Genomic DNA, 11634 nt, shown 5'->3' on the forward strand with positions numbered 1-11634 from the left:
ACGGCCTTGTGATCGACCGGCCACGTTCGAAACGGGATCCTGTTCATTGGAAGGGGTCTGGCGTACCGCAAAACGGAGGAAACGGAGCTCCTACGGTCGAAATGGGGGTCATGTTGATCGGGAGGGGTGTGGCGTACCGCAAAACGGACGAAACGGACTTGTGTTGGAGCGCTACGGTCGAAATGGGGGTCCTGTTCATCGGGAGGGGTGTGGCGTACCGCAAAACGGGACTCCACGGGATATTGTTCATCTCCACTGTCAACCCCCTCCAGCCTCCACGAGCTACTGTTCATCCACCGTCGACCTCCTCCAGCCTCCACCTGCGACTGTTCATCCACGGGCTCCTGTTCATCTAGCCTCCAACGCGCGCTACTCCACCAGCTACGGTTCAACCAGCCCTGTCCATGAGCTCCTGTTCAACCCCCCCTCCAGGGGCTACTGTTCATCCTGCCCTCCACCGTCTACTGTTCGTCCTACCCTCCACGGGGTGGTCCTATTCATCCAACCCCTCCACGGGGTCCTGTTCATCCAGCCCCAACTAGCTTGATCGATCGGGGTCCTATTCATCCAGATGCAATACCACGGGGTCCTATTCATCCACCCCCACCGGGAACTGTTCATCCAACCCCCCGCCCCCCGCAACGCTCACTATTCATCTAGAGGCAGCATCGATCGGCTTCAGTTAGCAGCAGGAGCGAAGGAATCGCTCGATCGGGTTCAGTTAACAGTCATCGATCGATCGCTCGGGTTCAGTAACGCATAGCCTGCAGTGCAATCGCTTGGGTTCAGTTAGAGCCCAACGCCTCGCTCGGGTTCAGTTAGAGCCAACGCCTCACACACACGCGCGTACGTGTACAAGAGAAGCGCGCATCGCTCGGCCCCCGACCTCGCACCGTAACCGGGAACTCCCCGAAATTTTCCTCGCCCTCGCTTCTACCATGGTTTTTTCCATCATGGACAGCCCAAGGAATGTCATGTTGCTGCGTCTCCGGCCCGCCCAGGACGAAAGGCCCATTTTCTGTCATGATTTTTTGTCGTAGAAGTAGGAGCCCACCACATCTATGTTGATACCGGGTTTTGTCACAATTTTCGTCATAGAAGTGTCATATGTATGACAGAAAAAAAATCGTTCGGCCCAAAATATCACGGATGTGTCTTTTTTTTGTAGTGTTTGACGTCCGGCATGCATGCCTTCGTCGTCCGCCATGGCAGATGGCAAAGAAGCTGATTCCAGTAGTGTATGGTTCACTACTGGAATCAGCTACTTTGCCATCTGCCAGCTCTTTGCCCTCTGCTAGCAGACGACAAAGAAGGTCTTTGCCATCAGCTACAAAAAAGCAGACGGAAAAGAACTGGCAGACGGCAAAACAGGCCTTTGCCATCTGCCAGCTCTTTGCCGTCAGCTGGCAGAGAGAGAGGTGGCCCCCACTAACGAGCCTATTAGAGAAAACTTAACGCCCCCCTCTTTGCCGTCTGCTAATAGACGACAAAGAGAGAAAAAGGCAGATGGCAAAGACGCGGCGGACGGTAAATGCTAGCCTAACTAACGGCCCCCACCCCCCGCCCGTTACTCTCCCCTCTCTCCCTCTCTCCGCCCCGACACCCCGCCACCAGATCCACCAACCGCCGCCCCCGCCGCCCGGCACCGCACCCGCCACCCGCCACCCGCCGCCGCCCCGCACCGCCCCGCCCCGCCCCCGCCGCCCCCGCCCGCCCCGCTCGCCCCGTCGCCCCACCACCCGCCGCCCCCACCCCACCCGCCGACGCCCCGTAGCCCGCCCGCCCCGCGCCCCGACGCGCCACCACGTCGCCGGCCCCCCGCCCCGGCCACTGCCCCGACCGTCGACTGCCCCGACGCGCCGCCACGTCGCCGGCCCACCCGCCCATTGCCCCGCCCGTCCCATTGCTCTGGTGAGGGACAAAATCTTTTTTTCTTTTCTTTTTTCATTTTTTTGCTGTTTAATTGTTAGAGCTATATATGTGTTAGTGTTAGTGTTAGAAAATAATTAGAAGAAGTAGAAGTATAAGAAGTAGAAGAAGAAAAGAAAAGAAAAGAAGTAGAAAAAAGATGAAAAGAAGAAGAAGAAGAAGAAGAAGAAGAACAAGAAGAAAAAGAAGAAAGGATGAAAAGAAAAGAAGTAGAAAAAAGATGAAAAAAGAAGAAGAAGAAAAGAAGTAGAAGAAGAAGAAGAAAAGAAGAAACGAAAAGAAGTAAAAGAAGTAGAAAAAAGATGAAAGAAGAAGAAGAAGAAAGGAAAGAAGAAGAAGAAGAAGAAGAAGAAGAGAAGAAGAGAAAGAAGAAGAAGAAGGATAGAAGGAAACACCCCGACCCCCTGACCCCGACACCACACCCCGACACCCCGACCCCAACCCCGACACCCGACCCCGACCACGACACCCGACACCCCGACCCCGACCCCGACCCCGACACACACCCGACCCCGACCCCGACAACCCCGACCCGACACCACACCCCGACACCCCGACCCCGACACGACACCCCGACACCCCGACCACCCGACCCCGACACCCACCCCGACACCCCGACCCCGACACCACACCCCGACCCCCCCCGACACACCCCGACACCCGACCCCGACACCACACCCCGACCCACCCCGACCCCCGACACCCCGACCCCGACACGACACCCCGACCCCGAAACATCACCCCGACCCGACATGGCACCCCCACACTAACACGACATCCCGACCACCGACACCTCCCGAAAAGGTGTTCTTTGGCCTTCCAGAGGCTGACAGGGTCATATATTTGTGAATTGTTAGTTAGGTCATATATTTTTCGATTTTGTTATGAAAAACATCATATATAATTGTGTTGATCGGGTAGATTTAAATGTGCAGTTGTTTCATCACTGCGAGGTTTGGTGTTCGACGAGCTCGCCGTGCGTTTGACGAGCTCTGCCCCTTCGTTTGTGGGTGAGCACAAATGACATGTCCTCCTCCCCCATTAATTATTTGCTCTGTTCCGGTGTTCGTGCCGATGAAACTTGATAGCTAGCTATATATGTGTCTTGAATCATCAGTATGCGTAACCAATATGTGTCTCCCGTTCGAATTGTCCAACGCTATCCATGGACAACCCGAGTATGTGTAGATTGGGTTAGTTTTCCCATATGCTTTGCTTCAGATCCGATGCATAAATTTCGTCAGTGACTCCCTTGTTGTTCTCCGGGTACACATCCTCTCTGTTTATTGCAAAGACGTGTATCAGGAGAACAATGGGGAGGTGCTGCCAAAATTTTGCGTCGGATCCGGAGCATAGCATGGGAAAATGAACCCAATCTACACATACTCGGGTGGGATTAGGACCTATCATTACCTATTAGAGTGTAGGTTGCATGGACGTAATAAAATTGACAAAGTAGATCAACTGATGAATATATACATGGTGCATTATATATATATGTATATATATATATATATATGTATATATATATATATATTTTGTGTGTCCAGTAGCTCTGAAAGTCAAGATGAGTGATCGTGCGTGGATGTATACCGGTCACACTGGTCAGAACAAATGGAGCGCTGAATGGTTCATAAAAACCAAGGGGTTTATGCAAGCCGCATTTGCAAATGGCTAGAGGAAAACCTGGTGCCCCTGTTTCCGGTGCGGCAATTGGGAAAAGAGGACAGAGGCTAAAATGGGCAAAGACCTGCAGAAGAGTGGTTTTACGCCCGATTATACGGTGTGGACATTTCATGGTGAGTCTGCCCAACATGACCGAGCTGAGGTGGATCGTCGTCGCACCGACGAGCATGGTAATGGGGTGGAAAACATGGTGCAAGACTATGATGATTCTCGGGATTCGGACGAGGAGATGGAGGAATCTGCAAAGGCCTTCAATGAAATGTTGGAGTCTTCAAAATGTCCGCTCCACGAGCACACTGAGCTTTGTCAGTTGGATGCCATCTCACAAGTAATGGCTCTGAAGGCTCAATTCAACTTGGGAAGAGAATGCTACGACGCAATTATGGCAGTATTTGGACGCTTTCTACCCAAAGGCCATGTAATGCCTGCAAGCCGTATTAGGAGATGGACTTATCCGTTGTCCTAGCACTCTCCCGAAGATCAAGGCGCGCCAGTCAAGCTCCGCTGCTGAGATAAGGCCTCGTGAACGGCCAGTCCAACTCGCCTTCAAGGTTAGGTATATGTACTCAGCTATCTTTCTCCATTACATTGTGTGCACTTCCATCAATGATTACAAATGGTCATGTGAGTGGTGTTGCAGGCTGCTATACAGAGTGAGAGAGATAGAACGGAGAAACTTCTGGCCGAGGCGGCGGAGAGGCAGCGGGAGTTGGAGGAGAGGACGACAAAGATGTTGGAGGAGGAGAGGGCACAGAATGACATGCAGGCAAGGGCCATGTACGAGCTCCTTGTGGTAAGTTTCTTCTGCAGATTAGCCAAAACATTCATGTAGTGTTTGTCTCATTACTAACTAGTATGACTGTGTTTGTCAAAACCAAATGTGCAGTCTATGTGTGAGAAGTCCGGTCAGACCATTCCGCCAATGCCAGTGATTACTCCTAGGACCACGGTGAGTTTAATTTGAATGTGCATTACTTGCTAGTCTTAACATTTGAGTGTCATCATGCTAACGAGACATTGGAAATGATCATTGGTGCAGCGTCACTCCAGACAAGCATCGCATGTTCCTTCTCCAGCTACCGCACGAGCCAGCCCGCTCCTACACCTCCATGATCACGGTAAGTTTCTCCAGTGTTTTGCTTAACAAATGCATAAAGACCTAGACTTAGCTTTATTTCCTCCAATATGCTTACCATAATGACCTAGAGTTAGCTTCTTTTCCTCCAAAATGACTTAATAAGCTTACTGACCTCCAAAACCATCCATTTTACCTAAGTTAGCTCTAAAACGATTTGCACTTAGCTTACTTATGTCAAAAATTGCATAATTAGCTTAGTTAGCTCATAAACGATCCATTTTACCTAAGTTAGCTCTAAAATGACCCATTTTACCTTAGTTAGCCTATAAATTATCCATTTTATCCAATTTAGCTCTAAAATGACCCATTTTACCTACATTAGCTCCTAAATGATCGATTTTACCTACGTTAGCTTTAAAATGACCCATTTCACCTAGGTTAGCTCCAAAATGACCCATCTTACCTAGGTTAGCTCCAAAATGACCCATCACACCAAGGTTAGCTCCAAAATGATGCTTTTTACTAAGTTAGCTCATAAACGATCCATTTCAACTAAGTTAGCTCATAAACGATCCATTTCACCTAAGTTAGCTAAAAACGATCCATTTCACCTAAATTAGCTCTTAAATGATCAATTTCACCTAAGTTAGCTCATAAACGATCCATTTCAACTAAGTTAGCTCATAAATGATCCATTTCACCTAAGTTAGCTCAAAAATGATCCATTTCACCTTAGTTAGCTCAAAAACGATCCATTTCACCTTAGTTAGTCATAAATGACCCATTGCAACTAAGTTAGCTCATAAATGATCCATTTCACCTAAGTTAGCTCAAAGACGATCCATTTCAACTTAGTTAGCTAAAAAACGATCCATTTCACCTTAGTTAGCTCATAAACGACCCATTTCAACTAAGTTAGCTCATAAATGATCCATTTCACCTTACTTAGCTCGTAAATGACCCATTTCAACTTAGTTAGCTCATATATGATCCATTTCATCTAAGTTAGCTCATAAATGACATATACTTCTTATTCTAGTCTTCTTCTTGTTCTAGTCTTCTTCTTGTTCTAGTATTCTCACTACACCACAACACCGAATTGGGGGCAATTAACTGCCAGGAGAAATACAAAAATAAAGGCAAACCATCTGTCGGGGATCTTGTTACTGCCGGTAGAAGTGCATAACGGCGGAGAAACTGCCGGTACAAGTTAATCAGCAAGGGCATGCGCACTGCCAGTAATAATGTCCACATCTTAGGTCATAAAAACTGCCGGGAGAACTGAACTACGGCCCACTATCTGCCGAGCCTACCTGTGGCGCGAGCCCAAAATAATATTTGGCCCAAACGGGCGCTGGCGCGGGAGAGCGCGCGGCATTTCCACTCAAAAGAATTACAGCCACCGCTCAAAAAAAGATACAGCCACCACACGACCTCTTCTCCCCCAAATCGATCCCTCCCTGGACCTCCTCCTCGACCGCCGCCGCCGCCCCATGTGCTGTTGACCACGCCCTCCACCAACACCCCTTTGGTTGACCTGTGCGTCCCCATCAAGATCTATGGCGGCAGTGCCTGGATCTCGGCGTTTCCTCCCTCGATACGCCTCTGATGTGTGAGGTCGTCGTCGCCTCCCTCCCTTCAACACCACCACCAGAACTGGTCGACGATGCCGGTCGCCTCCATCTCTTCTTTACGGTCCATGGCGCCGACGAGCATAGGTGGACTCCCCACCACGGCTTCCTCCCCACCAACGGCGAGCGTGGTGTCCCATCTCTACTATGCTGGTACAATACTTTCCTCAGATCCGTCTTGGTGGAAACCCGATGCAGGTGAGATCTTCCTTACCAAGATTGTTAATCTTTTCTTCTCTGCTCGATGAGAACTCATGGTGCGCGTTCTCCACTTGTCCGTACGTAGGCAGATTTCCCCTTCCGCCGAGTTACTACTGAGCGTGTTACTTATTGTTTTTTCCTTTTCCTACCAAACTGATGCAGGTGCTATTAGTGAAAGGATTGGAGACTGGTTCTAGCAGTGGTTGGTTTGCCCGAGAAATTCCTGGTGCTCGTGATTTGTAAAGGGTTTCAGCCAGGTTAGTGTATATTTCATTTTGTTATCTTAATATGCAAGTATATGTGCCTATTTCATTTGCTTGTATCCATCCTTTTTAGTACATGGATCGGTCTTTATTTATTTAGGTTCAGACATTGCGCAACTGAAGACTGTGTAGACTAGTCGAAGGCACGAATTATGCACGTGTTCTTCACTCACTCATCGATCCGTTTACTTGAGCAACATTTATTTTGAGACGGGAGTAGTATGTATGCTGTTGAATGTTAAATCTCGTCCAAAGGATTGGCAAGTTGCTGCTTCGAAACTTGGTAGATACAAACGATTAGTGCTCTGTACAAGCTAGTTGTTTATGGAGTAGAAGGAAGGTTACTATAGTCATCGTTGTTTCCCGATCATAGCCACAAAAGATCTTGAATAGCAGAGTTTGACCAGTGGGCCCATTTGGACTTTGGAGCCGTCAGGATTCCAGAAAGGTCCTGGAGTTGTTTTGGCGCCTGCCCGTACATAGCGAATCTAAGAAATGTCAACCATTAGATCTCTTGGGCAAAGTACTGATGAACGGCGGATATTCATTTTATGGAACAAATCAATGACTTGTATTTGCTCTGGAGTCTGGGCGGACTGCTAATCCAAATAAAAAAATTGTGTACTATAGTAGTAAGGAAATGTAGCACTCTATAAAGTTTTTGGTGCCTCCGATCCATCTGCAAGAGCTAAATTTATAGATATGAGTGTGGATTTGATATTAAAAATTTCTCTACAAAAGTAGCTACTTTTCCTGCCCTGATTTACCATCTAGCTAATTGTTTCATAGGAGTTCAATACTGAGGTAACATTTTTTTCTCTCAAACTTGTGCTTGAATGTACCAATGAAGATGCTCTTCACAACTCTAATTCTTGGTGCCAATGGGTATTCTTCCATTCACTATGATTAAGTGCTCTTTGTGCTAATTCTGGATGTTAAAAGTTCATTAATGAACATGTAGTTGGAAAGAACAAGTACCCTTGTTTATCTCCATTGATCGATTTATGTGAGATCATTTAGTTCACTCGTCATCACGCACATATACTTGTCCATCTAAGAAAAGAAATCAGATAGAGAATCTCTTTCTGTCTATTCTCTGTTTGCTACAAATATAGACTGAAAGTGGAGTACTGCTTCTAGAATTTAAGGATTTGAACTTGCAAAAGTGTTAGTTCTCTGACATGAAGTTTATTATTTATGTTATGTCAAATTTGTTGCCTGAATGATATACCCATATATATTATATAAAGAACAAGTACACATCGGTACCAAAAATTATGCTTGGACATGTTGCTTGCCTGAATGTGATATACCCATCTATGTTGCTTGCCTGTGCTATCAACTACTGTGATCTATCTTTCATACTTATATAAACATTATGCTTGGACATGTGTTGTTTGTGCCAAAGCTGAAAGGAAACATCTAGTATTTTGTAATGCTTGAACTCAGGGTAGTCACTACTTAAATATTTCTCCATTTAATTGAGTAAGAACAGTTCTTCAGAACATTTTATCGTTTTCATCTTCAGACATTTTGATAGGAAGCACCAGGGAATGTTTGCAATTTCAATTTATATGGTACGTAAAGGACTGTAGATATGCTCTCTGCCAGTGAAAACTTCTAAATGATCTATGCACTATGGCAGTGCCGCAGTGGATACTTCTTAATTACTGCACACATGTTTTATTAAGTCTTATCAGTATAGGGATTTCAATAATCTTTTGGTGCTAAACAAGTGGATGCTACAACTGAATACTAAATCAGTAAAACACTGTAGGAGTTTTACAAGCAAGCTTTGGGTAAAAAGATTTTTTTATTGTGTTGTTTATTCCCATTGGTCGATCGATGTGAGATCATCTAGTTCAACTGTCATCACGCACATATACTGTTAGATGGAAGAAAAATAACTAGCTAGAGAACTTATTTATGTCTCCTTTCATTTTGCTGCTAAGACAGACTGAAAGTGGAGTACTCTTCTAGAGTTTAATTGTTATTACATGCTGCTTTTATAAGGTTGGGGTCTTCAATCTAGTTTTTACTCAATAAGTTACTGTTTCTTAAGAATAACATGAAGCATGGATTCTTATATGTTCCATGTATTATGTCAGGGCAAGTAATTATCAGCTGAGCAAAGGATACAACATGCTAGGAGGAGAAGTTTGAATGGAGGCAGAGAGTACACTTGGTGTCCAACCTGAACTTATTTACTCATTTTTTATTTTTGTTCTAGTCCGAGTCCAAAAAGATGGTTTGAAAAATGCGGGTGACATTCTGTACACACGTGCGCATCTCCATTCATGCTTGTGAAGCATTTTTTTAAAAATAAAATTGAATATGGCCTAATTTGGGTTCCAAGTTTTGCCTTGCTGTCATGACTTCGTATTAGCTTGCCCCCTTCAACATGTAAAACTATGAACCTGACCATGTTTTATTTGGAACATGTAGATGATGTGTCAGAAGGAAAACAAAAGGCAATGATGAGAAGGAAAACAAACGGCACTCTACTTACATCTGAGTGTAAATTCAAATGTGCCAAAAAATTCTCTTTTCAGGAAATAGAATGGAAAAAGGAAGAGGAGACAATGCTGAAGCACAAGAGCGAGAGGCTAGCGGAAGTTAAAGCAATAAACTATAAGCATTTTGAATGATTAGGGCCTCATGTTGTTGGGAACATTACAACCATGGGGAAAGCTAATTTTGGTTGCTAGTTTAGCATAGAAGCCACTATATGCTCATTTTGGTTGTGTGTCGCATCCAAAAACATATGTAATTTTCCTTTTGTTGTACAACACCCTTATATATTGGCGTTTCTAGAAACATATGTATTTGGTCGTTAATTTTATTGAATTAAATTAAGTTTTACGATGAGGCGCATATGAGAATTATGAAATAGTGTCATTTGTCTTCATTGCCTGGACAAAATGAATGCATATTAAATTAGGGATTTGTAGCTGAGATCAATTTGCTTTTGTTAGTGAAATCAACGTGATGGTATACTAACTGTCGGGTAAACAAGCTTGTGCCGGCAGTTACATTGCCGGTAACTGTAGTTTATATGCCACGGCCAATCTGTCGGGAGAAAATAAATTGCCGGCAAATAAATGTGTGGGGGCAGTGTAACTGTCGGGAGAAGTAATTCCTGGCAGCCGTTCTCGTGGCAGTCCTATCTGCCGGGAGAATTGCTATCCCGACAGTTTATCTGCCCTCTTAAGGTGTTTCTCCCGGCAGATTACATGCCATTGCATTGGTGTTGTGGTGTAGTGTCTTCTTCTAGTCACCTATTTCTAACTTTCTTATTTGCCATTTTGCAGATTTCATTCACTTCATGGAAGCTAGCTTCCTATGATGGAGTGCTTGTTTTTTCTTTCATTCTCTTCAAGTATTCTTCTAGCTTGCTATGATGGAACTTGCTATCTTGATGAAACTTTGCATTGTAATATGTATGGATGGAACAATGTGTATGTGCAACTTGATGGAACTTGCTTATGTATGAATGGATGAAACTTATGTGCTGGATATGTGATATGTTTGCTGTTAAATAGCCCTGTGAAATATATCTATATATGTGGTATATATTTGCTGTGAAAATTGTTGGATTAAAAAAACAGAAAAAGAGCCAATATGCAGGCTCTTTGCCATCAGCCACCGACGGCAATGGGCTCTTTGCCGTCCGTGACAGACGGCAAAGAAGCCACGTGGCAGCCAACTGTGCTTCCTGGGACCTGACCCATTTGGTCAGTTTGCCTACAGTGGCTGACGGCAAAGGCAGGACAAATTTTGCCGTCAGCGGCGAACGGCAAAGGCCTGCCGTGTAGTGACGTCTAGCTGACATCACTCGGCGGACGACAAAGGCAGGACAAATTTTGCTGTCAGTGGCGGACGGCAAAGGCATGCCGTTAGCCACCAAACGGACTAACAGCACAATTTTTTCCGTATGCTTTCTTTGCCGTCTGCTGTTGATGGCAAAGGCCCCTTTGCTGTCAGTCGCCTGATGCAGATGGCAAAGTAGCTCTTTGCCGGACCTTACTTGGCTGGAGCCTTTTGCCGTCCATGGCAGACAGCAGAGACCTTTGTCGTCCGCCGTTCATGCCTTGGCCGTCCCCCGTAGCAGACGGCAAAGTAGCTGATTCCTGTAGTGGTTGTCTTTTTATTGCATAAGATGCAAGCGCCATACAATTGCTTACTTTATCGCTATGCAATAGCAATAGTTGGCGAGATGACCATGTGACGACACGTTGATAGAGATCAAGAGTATGGAGATCATGGTGTCATGGCGGTGACGATGAAGATCATGACGGTACTTTGGAGATGGAGATCAAAGGAATAAGATGATAATGGCCAAATCATGTCACATATTTTGATTGCGTGTGATGTTTATCTTTTATGCACCTTATTTTGCTTAGTACAACGGTAGCATTATGAGATGATCCCTTACTATAATTTCAAGGTATAAGTGTTCTCCCTAAGTATGCACCATTGCGACAGTTCTTTGTGCTGAGACACCATGTGAGGATCGGGTAGTGTGATAAGCTCTACGTTCACATACAACGGGTGCAAGCCAGTTTTTCACATGCAGAATACTCGGATTAAACTTGACGAGCCTAGCATATGCAGATATGGCCTCGGAACACTAATACCAAAAGGTCGAACATGAATCATATAGTAGATATGATCAACTTAGTGATGTTCACCATTGAAAGTTACTCCATCTCACGTGATAATCGGACATGGTTTAATTGATATGGATCACGTTATCATTTAGATAAGTAGAGGGATGTCTATCTAAGTGGGAGTTCTTAAGTAATATGATCAATTGAACTTAAATTTATCATGAACTTAGTCCTGA

The 11634-nt window shown here is 45.3% G+C and overlaps 1 long non-coding RNA gene across 1 annotated transcript; it reads left to right on the forward strand.

Annotated features, from left to right (window-relative positions):
- The first annotated feature begins 6287 nt into the window (after positions 1–6287).
- Positions 6288–9626, forward strand: LOC125536984. Its single transcript, XR_007295397.1, has 3 exons — positions 6288–6522; positions 8897–8973; positions 9341–9626. It is a non-coding gene; the product is annotated as an uncharacterized LOC125536984 (long non-coding RNA).
- The last annotated feature ends 2008 nt before the right edge of the window (positions 9627–11634 follow it).

Source organism: Triticum urartu, chromosome 1, assembly GCF_003073215.2.
Source record: "Triticum urartu cultivar G1812 chromosome 1, Tu2.1, whole genome shotgun sequence".
Lineage (NCBI taxonomy): Eukaryota > Viridiplantae > Streptophyta > Magnoliopsida > Poales > Poaceae > Triticum > Triticum urartu.